Source organism: Muntiacus reevesi, chromosome 13, assembly GCF_963930625.1.
Source record: "Muntiacus reevesi chromosome 13, mMunRee1.1, whole genome shotgun sequence".
Taxonomy (NCBI): domain Eukaryota; kingdom Metazoa; phylum Chordata; class Mammalia; order Artiodactyla; family Cervidae; genus Muntiacus; species Muntiacus reevesi.
In genome coordinates this window covers 98,049-111,367 of record NC_089261.1, presented here as the reverse complement: position 1 = coordinate 111,367, position 13,319 = coordinate 98,049, and positions in this window count along the sequence as shown.

The following is a 13,319-nucleotide window of genomic DNA, read 5'->3' as shown; positions in this document are numbered from 1 at the left end:
TGTGGGAAACCCGGGGTGGGGCCCTGGTTTGGCTGGTTTGTGGATGAAATTTTGGGAGCTGGCTAGCTCAGGGCAGGGGGCAGTTGCTCCAGGGTCACTGAAGAGTGTGACAAAGCATCAGAATGCAGAACATAGAAGGCATGGGGAGCCCTGGGGCACGGGGTGCTGACCGCTGCCCCCCACTTGCCAGGACCCCGGCTCGACCACTCCCTGACAGGACCGCGTAGGGCCCTTCCCCGCCGGGGCGCCCGCCTTCCAGCAGCCACGGGGGAGCTGGTGCCGGCCCACCTGGGCCTCCGTCCTACAGCCGCGGTGACCCGTGTGCGGAGACAGAGGTTGTGTAACTGGGACATCCTCAGCAGGTGATCCTGCGCCTCAACCTAGAATGGAGTCCCGGACTATTTTTACGAATTTTAAACACGTTAACGGCACATAGACTTACAAGGCGGGGGGGTCTTCTAGAGGGAAGGCGGCCTTTTTATCTTCAATGTGGTAAAGTGTGTTAGTCACTCAGTCGTGTCCGACTCTGAGATCCTCTGGACTGCAGCCCACCAGGCTCCCTGTCCATGGAATTCTCCAAGGGAGAACAGTGGGGTGGGTAGTCCTGCCCTTCTCCTGGGGATCTTCCTGACCCAGGGATCGAACCTGGGTCTCCTGCACTGCAGGTAGATTCTTTGCTGTCTGAGCCACCCGGGGAGCCCCTTAATGTGGTCAGATGTAACACAAAGTTTTCAGGTGTGTGGCTCAGCAGCGCTGACGCTCAGGCCCTCCTGCAGCCATCAGCAGTCATCTCCAAACCCTGTGCCTGTTACGTATGCTGCCCTGCCACAGCCTGGCAAGCCCGCTCCCTGCCTCTGTGACTCTGACGGCCCCAGGGACCTCGTGTGACTGGAGTCACGCCGCCTCGCTCCGTCCGCGTCTGGCCTGTGTCTGCTGCGTGCCTTTTGCCACCCGGCACCTGGGCTTCTGTGTCCTGCAGCAACGGGTGGGTGGATGTCTTGCTCTTGATTTCGAGGGCTTGAGTCTCAGTTTTCAAACATGCGACGGCCTCTCTGGTTCTGCAAGGATTGGGCACTTGTGAGGAAGGGGTTCCTGCGACCTCCTGCGGAGCAAGCTGTGGACGGTGCCTAGACAGAGCCTGAGCCCCCGGGCCCGCAGCCCCGCAGCCCACTCGCGGAGCCAACAGGAGTGCCACATGGAGTTCCGCGGGGCGGGGGCCCAGGCTCTGCTGCGAGACCCCCAGGCCCAGGGGTGTCCTCCAGAACGGCTGGCCTCCAGGTGGCCCCAGGGCCGAGTGCCCAGGCCCCTGGGGCCGTGCCCTCTCCTTGGTGAACCTTCCCAAAGAACAGGCCCCAGTACTGTTGGGCTTGTAACCCCCGACCGGGTGGACCCAACTGTGCTTCAGGGTGAGAAACCCCACGGAGGTGTCCGACAGGGGGTGCGTTCTGCTCCTCAGCCCAGCCTATATCCCCACTCCAGCCCGGCGGAGGTCAGGTGGCCCCTCCCGCACCTTGGCACTGTGAAGTGGCCATGCACGCCCCCTCCTCCACCGCTGACCCCTGTGGGCTCTCTGGGGCCCATGTCTCCTCAGGGCCACAGGCGTTAGTCCTGCTTCTTCGTCTGCCGCCTGCTCAAGTGGGGGGCCTGTAGGGGTGGTGCAGCCTCCTGTTTGCCCGTCAAGGACTGGGCCGGGTGCCTGGAGTCTCGCTGAGCCCTTGGCTGGCAACGTGGGGCCGGCCTGCACCTCCTTCAGCCAGCTCAGCGCGTGTTCTGTAGACGGCGAGCTTTTTTGAGTGTTTGGGGCACCCTGGTGTGAGTTTGGTGTGTGCTGGCGATGACCGCGGGGCGTGTGGAAATGATAGGCTTTACAAATGGGAATATGCTGAAATACCCCATTATGGAGATTTATGCCGGTCCTTAAATATTGGAGATTAATTTTTTGAAAACATGTATAAAGTTAAGAGATTTATACCTAAAACAATACCATACACTGTGACAGGGAGGGATTAGAGTCAATTTATTTGTGTATTAGTCAAAAACTCAATTTCATATATTGTGCAGAAAAATTAAACGCTTTCTGCATTTTATTACAAATTATGTATTCTCCATATATGGAGATAAATAATTGATAGGGTTACAGATACTTAATCTAGAAAATATTTATTAGGAGCCGAAGACTCATTTTTCATGTGTTTTCTCGAGGACAATATCGCACACTCTAAAAAATTAATGACCACGTTTTGTAAGAAGAAAAATGTCTACACCCCAACTCTTTTGTTTAGCATTGCACTCTAGCCACGGGTGGTGGGACGGAGGCGTGCGGGCCGTGATGTCCATCCCTGACCCATCTGTGGGCACACGGGGCATCATGGCCCTGGGCCAGCGGAGCCTCGGGTAGGGGGAGGAGCTTTCGGAGGTTGCACGCTCCCTGGCTTGTAGTTGAAAAAACCGTTGTCTCATAGCGGCATTTGAAGACGGACTCCCAGAGCTCAGAAGTCATCGCCCGCTGACTCCCCGCTCATTGAGCTGATGGTCCAGGCTGCCAGCTCCGTGGAGGCAGTGGGGGGACATGTCCCCAAGGCCCGTTGGGCCCACCCGCCATGTGCTGTTCTGCCAGGGGCACCCTGCTTGCACCTGGAACTCTGCGAGGCCACCTGGCGCTGGGCTCCACCCACCCATCGCCTCAGCCCAGGCCTGTGGGGGGGTGACGATAGAGGACCCAGGGTGGGGGAGGCGCTCCAGGAAGGGTGCACCCTAGCCCATGCTCTCTGCACTCCACCCCACTGTGTGCTCAGGAGGCTGGGCGGCAGGGAGGGGGCTGACAGGCCTCTGTCAGGCCACCCCAGGGAGCCTAGAGTGGAATAAGTAACTATTAAATAGTGCTTATGAAAGAATAAATTTGGTGTCTAACGGAAGTGTTGTTTCTATACATAGAAGAAAAAAGATTTAAAATAAAAACCAAAACAGTTTCAAAGGCGCTGTGGTATTAATTATTCATTTCTTGCTAATGAAAACATGCGTTTGCAGGCGACATACCCTCCATGGGGTCCTGGGGCTCCCTGATAAGCCTGGCCTGAGGGCTGGGGCAGGGGGCCTGAGCCTCGGTGTCCCCTTCCGTAAATGGGGGACCAGGTACCCCCTCAAGGCTGCTTAGTGAGCACCTGCTGTGTGCCAGGCAGGCCGCTCGAGTGCTCCGGATCCAGCAGGGGTTAAGAGGGATGGCCTGGTCTGGAGGAGTGACCGGCGGGCGTTGGTTGCCAGGACCCCCACCCCTCTAGAGCCCGGCCAGGGGAGTGGGGTGAGGCCTGACCTGGGGCGGGAGGGAATGGGGATGGAGGCCGGATGACTCAGGCCCCAGGACAGCTGGGTGCACGGCCCACTGCGCCAGCCAGGCCGGACCACCGGGCCTTGGCTCTCGAGGGAGAGGCCGACCTCACTGAAACACAGCCCAAGGTCCGTCCTTGCCTGGCAAGGCCCAGGGGCCATGGCTGCACACCCATGCTGCAGGCCGGCCTGTCAGATTCCACCTCATGGGCTTCAAGCCTGCAGATGTTTGCCCAGGAGTGGGTGCTACATCTGCGCCTCCCCAGGCAGCCTCAGACCCTGTTTGTCTCCCGCTTCTGTGTCCAGGGCTTGACCCTGTATCAGTCAGATGGACACCACATGCTGACATAACAAACAGCTCCAACCGTAAAGCAACAGAAGAGGGTTCCTGCTCACACGAAACCTGCTGTTGCTGGGGGGACGCGGGTCAAAATCATCTGCCCACCCAGACCGGTGGGCACCCGCCAGCTGGGACCTCGCTGGACCCTGGCTGAGGGCGAGAGGGAGCCCCTGGCCTGGCGCCCAGCTCCACGTGCCCAGCCACTCTGTCCGCAGGCCACTGGCCAGGACTGCCCATGGCCACTGCGTCAGAAGGGCCGGACTCTTGGGTGGGAAAGGTACTGATGGGAATGCTTGGTGAGCGTGATTTTGCCCTGCAGAGGTCGCACCACACATCCTGCCCCCCACGGCAGTGGGTGGACCCAGGAGGCCCCGGGCGCCCTGCAGCGGGCAGCAGGCACCACAGGAGCCTGGAACAGAGCTGAACCCAGAGCCCTCCACGGGGCCCCTGGGTGTGGGGCCCAGAGGACCCCTGGGGATTTGTCCTTTTATCCTATTCATTCATTCATTCATTCATGCATTCATTCATTCACTCGCTCATTCATTCACTCACTCATTCATTCACTCACTCATTCATTCACTCACTCTTGGACTCACTCATTCAATTCATTCACAAACACTACTGAGCCCCGACACCATGCAGCCTGACCTCACACCTGGCAGGTAGGTCCCCTGGGGGGCACAGGATGCCGATCCTGCTGGCCACCTCTCCAGGCCGAAGAGTCCGGGGGCCAGAGGAGCACTTTGAGTGGCACTGACAGCCTCGGGTGGTGCAGGTGATACCCACGGTGACACTCACCCAGCAGCGGCCTTTGAAGCTCTGCCAGTGCTGGCGTGGGCGGGGGAAGGGCTGGGGAAAGGAGGCTGCCTGGGCCCGTCCCAATGCCCCCATCCTGGGGCAGCCATGGCGTGGTGCCTGTGACCTGCTGTCCACTTGCAATGGCCTGACCCCAGGGTTCCCCAGGGCCCTGGGATGGCCCAGGTGAGCCTCAGGAGGCATGAGGGTGCGGGCCCAGCCTGTGGACGGTGAGGGTGGGCAGCCTGGCCTGCCCCCATCTGCCTCCCCGCCCCGCAGCAGGTCTGACCTCGCTGGAAGCATTTCTCAGCCCAGTGTGGATTTCCTGTCTTCACTGAGGCTGTGGTGCCTCGAGCAGGCGCTGACTACACGGCCAGCCCGAGGACATTTTTTGGTCGCAGAGGGCGGGCTGGTGGGCTGAGCTGCTGTTCTGCCCGTGGCTCCGAGATGGCCTCCCCCTGCACAGACCCCTCCCCGGCCAGCACCCTCTGCCCAGCCCAGGGCACCACCCCAGGGCCCTTTCTAGAGCTGGGTGATGAGGGCACAAGCCTCCTGTGGGGGACCGTGTATTGGCGGCCAACCCAGAGAGGGGTCACCAGCTGGCTGGCATTTCACGGCCGGGCCCTGGAGGAGCACGCTGTGCGCCTGAAGGCCAGAGTGCCGCGCAGGGTCTGGGGGGAAGGGGAGCTCCGGCCGAGACCGAGGCCGGGTTCCCTCCCAGGCGGGCCAACCCTGCGACCTCACGGGCACACAGGCGTGCCTCTCACGCGGCGTGTTCACTGACACACACAGACTGGCTGTGAACCCTGAGCGGGGTCTGCAGGAGCCACGGGCTGGTGTCAGGGCTGCGATAGGGATCACCAGCCCCCGACAGCTGCTCCCCTGCCCCGAGCCCCCGGGCAGGCGCGGCCCCTGGTGCGACCCCAGCTCACAGTGTCCCGGGGCGTGGGCCTGGTGGTGTGGGCCCCGAGGCAGGGCCTGCTTAGAGGCCCCAGCACCGTGGTGGTGGGTGGGGTGCAGGTAGGGTGCGGATGCAGGGGAGGAGGGGACGCTCCCGACAGTGACCGTGTCCCTGCAGCAGGTGGAGAGTCGGGCTCCTGCGGGTCTCAGGAAGCAGCCCAGGCCGGACAGGCTCACCCAGCATCCGGGCTGGCTGAGCCGCCTCACTGTCAGGGGCGGGACTAGGGTGCAGGCTGGAGCAGGGTGTGGAATTCCCAGGGCCCTGAGCCCCAAGCTGCACAGAGAAGAATAACGGCTCTGCTGTTAAAACAATTTATTTTGCTCTCCAAGAAACTAACAGCTGTTTACAGTCAGTGTGTCTGAGTGGCTCCCTGGGGTGTCCACTGTGCGGATCCAGCCTCCCTGCGGCTCCTCGTGTGAGGACGGGCCCTGCGGGGCCCCAGGCTCAGGATGGACGGAGGATGCTGTCCGGGCTGGCCATGTTGTCGTGGCAGTGCCCGTGACCCTGAGGCGTCTCAGAGGCCCTAGGTCCGTGTCCCATTGGGGCCCCCTGGGCCCCATCCTGGGGAGGCCTGGGCTGTGAGCACAGGCCAGACAAGGGGGGAGCTTGTGCCCAGAGGGCGTGCATTGGGGGTGCAAGGCCTGGACCCCACGTGGGCCACAGCCAAGCTCGCTCAGCTCCACAGACCTGTACCAGCCTCCCTCAGCTGTGTGGACACAGGGCAGGCATCCAGAGCACACTCACTGGGTTTGGAGCATGGCCGTGGCGGACCGTGGACCTCTGAGAACAGGATTGTGCGCATACCTGGGGTCTCCTGCTGCCCCGGGGCCACTCCCCCCACACCTGTTCTGGGCCCATCTCCAGAGAAGCCCCAAGTCCTCGGGAGGCTCCAGCCATGGACACTGGAGGCTGGTGGGCCTCCCGGCCCAGGCCCCCTCCACCACGCCCCGTGGTCACTGCAGCGCCTGCCCCTGGGGTCAGGGATCTGCCTGGGGTTCCGCAGCAGCTGGTAGTGTTAACGCCTGGCGAACTGGGGTCAGGCTACCAGGGGGCCCCCCGCCCCTCACCACGGCCCAGCACTGAGCACCAGTGAGGGTCCAGAGCCCATGGCACCCGGCAAACTGGGGGGCTGAGCCCGGGGTCACACAGTTAGGCCTGGGCAGCCCATCTGCCAGGGGTGGCCGAGGGCCGTGGGGTGACAGATAGGGCCTTAGGATGGACGAGAAGAGCCCCAGACGCGCGACATGTCGAGGGGCTCCTCGCAGACCCGGCCTATGCTGCGAGGTCCCTGGAGAGCATCCAGTGCTGAGCAGAGGAACCTGGGCCGGGGGCCCTTTGGGGACTCCCCAAGGAGGTCTCCCTATCACCTCACTTCACAGAAGGGAAAAACGAGGCCCGGTCTGGTGGGGCGGCCCCTGGATCTGCAGCCTGTCGGCCCCTCCCCACCCCGGCCACCTCCCTGCCACTGTGCTCCCTCTGGACGGAGCACCTGGGCTCTCAAGCCTTGCCACCTCGCGATGATAACTGTCCGCGCCGGCTCGGCCCAGTGGCCTGAGTTGGGGAGGTCGGGGCAGCTCCCCCACCCTGGGGCCCGTGCCCCTCCAGTGCCCACGGACCAGGAGCTATTTGGGTTGCACATGCCTCTCTGCAGTGCCAGGCTCCAGTGAGCAAAGATCGTGCCGACGTCGACAGAGTGGGCACCGAGGCGCCCGTGAGGTCACATCAGGGAGAAGGCCCAAACAGGGGAGAGTGGGGCGGGGCCGGTGGGGTGGGCCCACCCAAGGCAGGGGCGCCCTCAGGGCTCCGAGCCGGCAGGTGGACAGCATACACGGTGGTGACCATGCTGGGGCTGGGGTGCGGGAGCTTTCCCCCGGGAGCCCACTTGCTGCCCTGCCCGCCCGGCCGGGGGCACAGGGGGCTGGTTCTGGGCACAGTGCCCCCGACCGGGACAAAGGAGCATCGGGCCTTCCGGGCCCAGGGACCCCCGCTGCCCACACGGCATCACCCGGAAAGCACTGGTGGGCTCAAGGGTCTCCTGGGTGGGGCGTCCCTGCTCAGCTCCCTCTGGGCGGTGCGCTCGGCAGCCGGCCACAAACAGCCATCACTGGTGAGTCTCCTGGTTAATGAACAGCTAGCCAAGGGAGTCCAGCGTGGCCCGTGCCCTCCCTGGTGCCAGGGGCAGGCACGTGGAGGGTGTGGCCCTGCCGTGATGGGGACACTCTGGGGAGGCAGTGGCCTCAGCAGGGTCCCGCCCCGGCCCCTCCTCCTGCCATCGCCCTCCAGAGAGAGGGGTCCAGGACTCCAGGAGGTTTGTAGGTGCAGTTCCAGCAAGGCCTGTCCTCAGCCTGCCCCCAACCGCATGCCTGCAGCATTTTCTGAGGAGACGTTTGACTCCAAAGCCCCCCACGCTGCCCACGGGCCACCCCGCGTGTGCCCAGCTCAGGCTGTGATGAGGTGCCAGCTCTCTGACAGCTTGGACCCACCCTGCCAGGTTCGAGTCCCTGCGGGGACCCGGAAGTGGGGGCGAGCTGCTGTTCTCGGGACCGAGGGGCCCACACGCAGAGCACAGCCACTGAGTTCTGGCTGGGGTTGAGGGGGTCCTGGCTGGGGCGGGGGAGTCTGTGAGGCCCCCAGAGTAAGACCCCCACCCAGGCCCCCCACAAGGGCCCAGGGAAGGGCTGGGCCTTCTTCGGGCTCTGGGCCTGTGGCAGGGGGGCCACTGCACCTTCCTCTCCGGCTGCCTCCCTGATCACAGCATTCTGGGGCCTTGGCTCTGAGCAGGCAGGGGCTGGACTGACGGGGCGTCCCCTGAGCCCCACTTCCTGCACTCTCACCTGCAGTTGAGGCAGATCTGGGTGCCCTGAATTCAGGTTCCCACACTCCCTATGTGAACCCATCCTCTCACCAGCGCCGTTTGGCCGACTTTGCAAGTCGAATGCTTCATTGTGGTGTCTCTAGCTTGTGGGCTGAGCTGGAGGCAGGCTGGGAAAGGGGACGGCTTGGGAAGGACAGCTGCCTTTCGTGGGGGCCTGGGAACCCCAGAGGCTGCATGATGGGCAGACCCTTCAGACGCATCCTTCCAGGGGCGCCCGGTCACCTCCCTCTGCCCTCAGCCGCACCCTGCCCAACCCAGCACCCCTCACTGGGCTCCCTGGGGAGACCCTGCCCCACCCTCACCGGCTACAGGTGACAGGTGAGCCTGGGCTCCAGCCAGGCTGCAGGAGACAGACCCTCCATGACCAGGCAGGTGGCAGGTCGCGTAGCTGGCAGAGGCCGAGGCCCCCGCGTGGCACTGTCTGTCCTGGGGGCTCCGCTCTGCCTCAGGCTGCCCCGTGGTCCCAGGAAGGCGGTGCTGCTCAGGCATCGTGGCTGCTCCCACGCCCCCTCTCCAGACCAAGGAAGGCCTTCTGGTGGGGGCAAGAGGCAGCCCAGGCCCAATGCTGGCTCATCACAGGCAGGAGACTGGGTCCCCCCCGGCCACGGAGGGTCGGATTGAGTTCAGACCTAACACGGCTAGGGCTCCGACTGCAGGCAGATGGGGGCTCAGACTCTGGGGCTGGTGGGTGCAGTCAGGGCCGGCTTCCAGGGGGAGGTAGTCTCTGATCTGGGTCTTGGAGCATCGGTAGGACTCACGGGGTGGAGACCGCTGGGAGCCGGACACTGCATTGGCTGCCCGGGCAGCAAGGACATAGCGGCTCCTGGAGACGTCGCTGTGGGGCCGGCGGGTGCCAGCCGACCCCTCACTTCCCGTAGTTCTCACCTGGGCTCACGTCCTATTTCTGGGTGCTTCTGTGTGGTGGTGTCAATTGGGGTTGGTTTTCACAGACTGCGCCTAACGGGCAGGAGACCCGGAAACGTCACTGGACCCAGTTCACCTGCGTGGGGAGATCGGGGTGGGGGCCATCTCGCCCCTCGGGTCTGTCTGTCCCCAGCAGACCAGGTAGGTGCCCGGACGGGTCCCCTGAACAGCCTGGACCCAGCAGTGGGCATGAGGGTGGGCAAGGCAGCAGCCCCGGCCCGGCCTGGGTTGTCACTCTGAGTCAGGCTTGGCCCAGGACGTGGCCTCGGGGCCGGTTTGTGCCCCTGCCGTTCTGGGGGTCCGGGGCCGGAGGGCCGTGTGTGTCCTGGTGACGCTGACCTGGTGACAGAAGAGCCTTGGGCCCTCTCCCTAGCCCTGGCGGTGAGGCCTGTTTAGGGAAGAGTGGAGAGTGTGTGTGGATGGTGAGCAGGTGGACGGGTCTGTGAAGGGGCCCTCAGCCCTGCCCGGACTGCCGGCAGAGGGGAGACAGGACAGGGGCCCTGGGGCGGGAGGGACGGGAGTCAGGAACGGGGGTGGGTGGGAGCCTGGAGGTGGCCAGCTGTGGCTGCAGGTGCTCCTGGGGGGCAGAGGGGCCCCTTGGGTGGCTCATCCATGAAGTACCCCCTTGGTTCTCAGAGGCGGCACCCCCCACCCTGCACCGAGCTCCTGAGGCCTGGAGACCTCCCAACTCGGCATAGCAACTGCATCCTGGGAGCCCCTGGCACCCCTGCACCCACCCCACTGTTCGTCTCTGTTCCATCATTTTTCACAAATAATTGTGTGCATCATGTGGCCCCTGACCTGGGGTTGCTGGCTTCCGTCCCCAGACCCTCCCTGGGGGCTGGCCTTGTTTCCCCTGCCCAGCCTTCGTCAACCCCATGGTTCACATCACCACTTCTCTGTCCCCGGTGGGTACCCCCACAGCCTGGGCCTGCGTCGGAGGGGAGGGTCCGCCTCCCCGTCCTCCCTGCCCGAGATGGATACTCCGTCATGGCCCACAAATCTCTGCACAGCCGTTCGTGATGACAGATCAGAGCCTCCTGCCCGCCGAGTTGTCAGCAGTGGGTTTAATTAGCACTCCCTGCAGAGCAGGGGCTGGGGCCCCAGGCCTCTCCTGGGGGGGCAGCCGGGCTCGCCCTGGGGGGCTTCCGCAGGCCAGACCACACAGCTGGCCTCCCCTTGCCCGTCCCAGGCAGCCGAAGGGGAGGATGCCCGTAGTCCAGCCGCACCCCTGCCGGCCCCCAGCTCTCAGCCTGGGAAACGCTGGCATGAAGGACCCCAGGCCTCCCACGGGGGCTGCAGGCTGGGTGCCCGTCTGCTTCCTGTTACGCGGCCCAGGGTGCTGTTGGCTGCAGGAAGAAAGGGACGCTCGGTGGGTGCTCCGGCCACGGCCCCAGCAGCCCTGCCGTGGCTGGCACAGCCCGGGAATCCAAATGCGAGCTCTGAAGGCCCAGAAGACAGGCCTGTGGGGTTGGGGGGGGCATCCGCTGGGGGGACGGCTCGCAGATGGTGTGGCCGGTATGGGCCGTCTGCCCTCTGTCAGGGGCTGCAGCTGTCTCAGTGACACAGGAGTCCCTCTGGTGCTGGCTTGGCCTGGGCCCCCCTCATAGTGGTTCCACGAGCCATCGGGACCCTTAGGTCTGGGCCCTGTGGGTGCCTTCCAGCACCTCCACAACCACCTGACTGGGGAGGGATCAGCCTGGGGGGATCTCAAAGGGCTTCCTGGCGGAGCGGGTAATGTCAGAATTGAGTGTTGATGTGAACAGAGGGTGCTGGGAGGAGGACCCCATGGCGCTGTGTGTCTGGACACTGGGTGGGCAGTAGTGGGGGAACTACACTCCCCCAGGGTTCCAGCTTGGCCACGTGGGGAGGGCTGTGTCTGGAATGCTGCTGTCCCCGCCCCGCATGACAAGCACAGGCTGGGCCGGGCGTGCAGGGCTCCAGGGTAGCCTCAGGGTGGCGCCTGAGGGCAGAGAGGCTCTGTGGGGGCCAAGGCGGGACCAGGTTACCTTGCCTGTGGAGGGCAGCAGCCCTGCAGCACCGGGGCCCAGCTTGCCCGCCAATAGACGCTTTCTTCCCGTAAATGCGCTCCTGACATGTTCTCGGTCTCCATGGACGTCGGTCCACCATCAGCTGCTGAACGTTCTGCTGCTTCTTTTATTTCATAACTAATTCAAGGATTATCCTAATATTTTTTCCAATTACCGTGTGGCGCCCTGGGCACCAGAGAGATTGGGGTAGGTGCTCTTGTCTGGGGACCTGGGCCAGCCCTGCAGGTTGGCGGCAGCCCATGGTGGTCCCGGGGCCCTTCGGCCGCCAGAGGCCCGCAGGCAGGCCACCCTGTCCTTCCCAGGCCCCGGGGACCGCCCTGCCCTGACCACTCTGGGTGGGGACGGGAAGGTCTGTGAGCTGCAAGGGACCCGTGCGCCATTGCCCTGTGGCCGGCCTGCCACCCTTGGATGAGGGCCAGGAGCGCCCTGGCAAACCAGCAGCCAGCCTGGGGCGGTGGACACTCAGTGCTCTTTTCGTGGCTTGAATCAGCGCCCTGCCTGGCTCCCAGTGTCCAGTGGGCTTGACCCCCGGGGACCCGCTGACTGGCGGGGGTCTGGGCTGGGAGAGACACACAGGAGCTGAGCCTGCTGCCCCGGGCCCAGCGCCAGCGGTGATGTCATTGCTTCCTGGGCTGTAAATATCACCCAAACTCACAACTCCCAAATTGTCCTCCAGCCCGGGCCCCTCTCCTGAGCTCAGCCTGCACAGCCCACGCGACACCCCCGCCCAGATGTCTTCTAGGCCTTGACAACGGGGGCTGCTCCTCCGGGCACCCCCGCCTCGGGCACAGGCTGCTCAGCACCAGGGCCTGGAACCCTGCCCACCACTGCTGTCTGCTGGGTCCGGCTCAAACATGCCCATCCCTCTTGGGCCCCTTCTGACCTGGGCCTGGCCAGACCTGTGTGCCCACCCACGAGTCTCCACTGTGCTCTCAGTGGCCAGATGGGCTTTTTTGGGAAATCAGAACGGGGACAAAGAAGTCTGCAAGACCGCACCCCCGTCCCCAGTTCACCTGCTTCACCCTCGGAGGCCTGGCTAGCCCTGTCCCAGTTCCCCGCTCGCTGTGGCCTGGGTTTCTTTGTCCTGGGGGCGGGGAGGAGGACATGGGGCCCCTAGAAGACGGGCTGGGGCTCAGGCAGCAGCAGGAGGAACATGTGGCCATGGAGGCAGGGCCTCTCGGGGGCTCCTGGCTCCCACCTGAGGGCCAGCCGGTGGGAACAGACACAGTCAGCCTTAGGAGTGCCCCAAGGGCAGGCAGGTGCCTCTCGGTGAGAAGCAGTGTCCACCCCATCCCAGGAGGTGTGCAAGGCGAGGAGCTCAGGTGCGCCTCCAAGCTCTGTGCAAATGGGCGTCTGCAGTTTCCTGGCTACCAGGAAGGTGGTGGGAGGACCCAGCCGAGGAGGGGAAGGGGCCGGACGGGAGATAGAGAGCCCCCCTCCACACAGCAGCCCGATTCTGCCCTGAGTCGGGGCAGGGGTGGGGGTCTGAGCCCCGAGCAGGGGCGCGGAGGGGCTGGGTGGGGGAGCAGGGGCTGGTTGCTGAGCACACCCGGTCCACTTCCCCTCCCCCAGGTTCTGAAGCCCCGGCAGCGCCCACGGCCAGCTGGCTCCAAGGCAACGCTAGCCCCACCCCCACCCCCCACCCTAGTGGACTGTGTGCTCCTCCCTCTTGGCCTCCCCAGGCCCCGGCCCCCACCCCCGCACCCCCAGCTGACTGTGGACCCTGTGCTCCTCCGGCTTCGACTCCCCAGGGGAGGGCGGGGTGGCCACATGGCTTCTCTAGTTCGAGTCCTTATGCCCAGGTTTTGGGAAAACGTGCATGTTGATATTTTTGCCCGTGCTGCATGTAAGCACACGTGCGCGTGCATATGCGTGCACACGTGTGGTCCCTGCCCGGCCTGTGCGTGCACGTGTGTGCAGAATGGCGTGGGCATGCGGAGCGCAGGCCCAGCTCTGGCTCTGCCGTCAGCACCCAGGCCCAGGGGTGAGGGTGGCACACAGCCTCTGCAGGGCCTCACCACCCAGGACTCCATCAGGGCCACCCGAGCC